This window comes from Pinus tabuliformis, chromosome 5_2, assembly GCF_031772625.1.
Source record: "Pinus tabuliformis cultivar Carrire ecotype Pingquan chromosome 5_2, CPIR1, whole genome shotgun sequence".
Taxonomy (NCBI): Eukaryota; Viridiplantae; Streptophyta; class Pinopsida; order Pinales; family Pinaceae; genus Pinus; species Pinus tabuliformis.
In genome coordinates, this window is record NC_142306.1 from 216,619,458 (window position 1) to 216,624,548 (window position 5,091).

Here is a 5,091-nt window from a genome sequence, read left to right on the forward strand (position 1 = left end):
CCTCATTTTTGTCCAAAGACATCATTTCATCAACCATGACCTCTTTCCACAGTTTTCCATCCTCTGAATCTACTACCTCCCTGATAGTTTTTGGATCATCATCGGTAATATATAAAGAAAAATTTAAACAGAAAGAATATGGAGTATACCTTTCTAGTTGCCTTCTTTCTCGATTAGATCTTCTCACAACTGGAATTTGTGGTTCTTCATCTTCTAATTCTTGTTCTGCTATAGAGTCTGATTCTTCCTCCTTTATCTCAAACTCTATCTTCTCAGGTTTCTTTGGTAGGACTTCATGTTTAATAACATATTTCACCTCTCTAAATGCCACATCTCGGTTGTACATAACCTTCCTTATTTCTAGGTTCCAAAACTTATAACCTTTTAAACCATCCTTATACCCAATAAAGATGCACCTTTCATATTTACTATCCAACTTGGTTCTTTTCTCCTTTGGAGCATGTACATATGAATCACAACCAAATACCCTCGTATGCAAAAGAGACGGTTTCTTATCAGTCCATACGTTATGTAGAGTCTTACGCTGATGAAGGTGATCTATTAACATGTAGTCTCCACTGCCTCTACCCAAAATTCATATCCTAACTTGACACCACTGAGCATGCTTCTTGCCTTTTCCAACAATGTCCTATTCATTCTTTTGGAAAGTCCTTTTTGCTGAGGTGTGTATGGAGTATTATTTTGTCGTGTTATACCGCACATATTACAAAACTCTTCAAATTCCTTCTTGTGAAACCCTCCACCATTATCTGTCCTCGGCACCTTTATCTTCTTCTCTGTCTAGTTTTCCACCAGAGCCTTAAATTATTTAAACATGTCAAAGACTTCAAATTTATACCTGAGAAAATATATCCATGTATTCCTTGAGAAGTCATATATAAATGACACATAGTACATAGACTTACCCAATGATGGAACAAACACAATTCCAAACACATCACTATGAACAAGATCCAATATACCTTTCTCCCTCTTAGCACCAAAGGGTAAACTCACTCAATTATGCTTCCCATATACACACTATTCACAGAAATCAAAATCTAGAGAGAAATTAGACATACCTTCTACCATACCATTACCATGAAGTATTTGAAGGCCCTTCTTTCCAATATGTCCAAGCCTTTGATGCCATAGCATGGTCTTTTCTCCAGAGACCACAAGATTTTCTCCTTCACTTTCAGGAACCACAAAATTGTTGCACACATCAATAACAGTACTACCCAAAAGCTTGTATATAAATCCAATCCAAACTCACATCAATGTCAGTGCTCCCTGAACCATCTTGCAGGTATATTTCTAGAACATTGTTTTTACACTTACATCATCCATCTTGCTTATTGAAATTAGATTTCTGGCCAATGCAAGAATATGAAAAACACCAGGAAGTTTTCTAATCCTTCCACCTTGCAACTTTAGCTTGAATTTTTTGTGTTTGGCGATTCTAGCCTTCCTTTTCATCCCCTAAGAAGACATCACCGCCATCATATTTATCATACTCATAGAACCACTCCCTATGGGGAGTAAAGTGAAAGGATGCACCTGAGTCAATCAATCATGCTTCATGATCTACATGTGTACTTGAAGAAGTAGCGAAGTACACATCTCCACTTTCATATGAGGTAGTTTTTTCCTCTATAGAAGGATCATCATCAGATCCCTTTCCTTTATTAGGAGCTTTAGATCTACAATCCTTTTTGAAGTTCCCTTCCTTTCCACATTTCCAGCACACCTTTACAGGTTTTTCTAGAGATTTAGATCTCCCACTCAAGTACATATTCATTTATTTTGTTCTAGGACCATCCTCATATAGACAAGGCATCTCCATTCTGTATCTCCATATTTTTTCGTCTCATCTCCTCCAACAACAAGGATGAGCCTATTTCATCAAACTTCATGTAGTTGTATTGCTACCTATTGTAACAACCAAACTATCCCACGGATCTGGTAGAGAACACAACAAACCGATGCACTTATATTCATCTGAAATTTTTATATCAATAGATAACAACTGGCTTACCATAGTATTAAAGGCATTCAGATGCTTTTTCACTGAGTCTCCATCCTTCATCCTTAGGTTATACAACTTTTTTCACAAGAACAATTTGTTCACTGAAGACTTATATTGGTACAAAGTCCCTAACTTGACCCACAAATCCTTCATTTTAGCTTCCCCTGATACATCCAACACTCAAGTGACTAGGTGATCTTGCTAGAAGAAACCTTCAAATATGTAAGAACAAGTTGATCAATCAATAGAAGATAAAGGGACATCAACCTGCGACAGAAGTTGGAGATCAAGTTTACATTGAAGACTCCTTATTTTCAATCCATAAGGAGGAAGAAGAATACCGTGTCCATCTTTCAAAAAGACACAAAGAATGACTAGACACTACCAAGTCAACATGAAGTCCATGTGATTAGTGTCATGTCATGTTATGTCATGAGTCATCATGTGCCACATCGTTTTGTAGATTATAAAAATTCTTTATTGGAAAATGTAATGGAAAGTGTAACTTCAAGAGTCATCTATTTAATGTGAAAAGTCATGTAGGAAGTAGAAAGGTCATTGAGAAGTCAAATAGTCATGAGGGTAGTCCAAGAGTCACAAGGGAGGTGAAGGATCACCCATTTGTTATATATACACCCTCATCTCTCGTGTAAAGGACTTTTCACCTTGGCTCCTCCAACCATACATTAGAGAGGAAAATGGTTCTTTTAGAGGAGAAAGTGGTTGTCTAACAGTCCACTATTTAGGCTAGTGGTGTTCATTGTCTGATGTAGATTGGAACCTTTTCTTAATTTAGAAGCTCTTTGAGCCATCACACTTTCATGTGTATGTCGTAGATATTGTAAGACTATTCTTTGAATATTTTTGTTGTATTTTGTTTTCATATGCAATAAGGAAATTGAACTATTTTGATGGCTTGGGTACTTATCTTGTTGAAGGTGTGTTCTATATGTTTCAACAATTGTTACTTATAAGTGAACTATTTTGCTATTTGTCCAACAATTCATCTATATGTCATGCTCTTGTTTATTTTCTAGCTTGATAATATTACTTGTCTTTAAGAGGCTCAAATTTATCTCCCAGTTTAGTAGAATAACCTCGATACATTTTGCAGCTAAAAAGTGACAAGGCATACTCACTTGTTGATCTGAAATTACCTGTCTATAATTCTCTTGTGCTAAACATTGAAGCCAAGGCATATCTTTAAGAATACATGGTAGTCATGCCATTATTCTGGAATGGCTTCCATACCAAATGGTGTGAAGTCTAATTGGGACTTTTCAATGGGGAGACCCCCTTGCATGTTGGTAGTATCCAACACCATCAACTTTCTGGCGCTAGAAGGAGGGTAGCCACCTTTTTATGGCTAAAAATTCTCCACATCCTAACAAACAAAACTCTATGCAAGGCAATAATATTTCTATTACCACTCCCACTCACTCTCCTGATAATGAAGAAATTGTTCAGACTAGTCTAGGACAAGCCTTTGAAGTTACCTACTACCAACTCTAGACTATACGACCCATCATTTATTGGTTTGCAAAATATCTTGGTTTTCTCCCTGTCCCTACGATTCTGCGTCATAAGATTGTAAAGAAAGAAACAACTCCCAATGCTATACTAGTTTCGTCAGTGGAATATTTGGTCATCACGACCCTTGAATAGTTGGTAGAGCCCACAAAAAATCAAGGTGAACTTTTTCCTATTAAGGAGAATCTAGACAGTGAAGGAGAATATTTTCAGTTTTTTGACGAGGAGCACCTTGACCACACTATAAATCTTAAAGATGATGGAGAAGATTCTTCAGATTCGAAAGAGGAGGAGGAGGACGAAGATCTAGACATGGCTAATTCAAATTTGGATTGTATGGCCCAAGTTCCACTCGCTCTTCCAGACAATCCTCACAAGATCCCCAAACATCTAGAAAATCTATTGTCAAAGTTCGATCCCGACAAGAAGACTAAAGAGGAAGAGCATATAAATTAGTTTTACATGCATATGAGGATGCTAAAGGTACATTTCGATGAGTTTTATTATAGATTCTTTCAGTATACTTTAGAGGGTAGAGCATTTGTATGGTATAACAATCTTCCAGCTGATTCAATCCAAAACAGGAGGGAATTTAAGAAGATTTTTCTAGAAAAAATTGTTGATGATAAGACTCTCACCATGCTGCTGAAAGAACTCGGGAATTTGAAAGTGGGGGAAAAGGAACGAATCAAATATTTTAATAAAATATTCATGTGATTGTTGAACAAGTTCCCCGCTAATGTGCAACCACACAATGACATTACAAGAGATTATTATCCATTCGCCTTGTCGACTAACATTTCCATTTTCGTAAAGAGAGTTGCAAAGGAAACATTGGCCTTGAAATTTGCAGAAGCTCTCATTGTAGAAAATTATTTGCGATCCATTGGAGTCATCGTAGATGATGATGATTCAAAGGACTCCAAGGAAGTTAGTAAAAAGAACGAAGCCTCTTCTAGTAGAAGAAAATACAACGACTCTTTCGACATGGAAAGCTCAGCCAAGTCTCTAAAGTTATTCACGAATGAAAATTCTAAATTGAAGAGATGGTCAAGTGAAGCATCGATTACCAGTAGCAAGTAGTACATGCCACCATTCTTCAAAAGAAACAATAACTCACAAAGAGCCAAATTTGCTTAGAGTTCCAACACAGTGTTCAATATCGAAAGTAATTTGGGCATGGATAATTTTTTCATTTTTCATCAAGAGAAACATCCTGAGAAGACATGACTGTAACGGAATCATAATATGAACACTATTATGGCCAACCTTGTTGACACTCATTTGACAAAGGAACAGTTTGAGCAGAATGAAGAGACAAGAAGACCTACCGTGACTGAAGACAATGTGAGTGTTGGACATTCGGTTAACATGTTCAGCATTGTGTACAACGCTGACAAATAGAGTGATGGTCAACCAAAAAAGAGTGAAGATCCCCCTAAGTATTAAAATAATCATTATAATCTAGGGAGAAAAGGACCTATTTTTGAGAAGGAGATCAAGAAATAGTTGTTACGCAGAATTCTGCCACC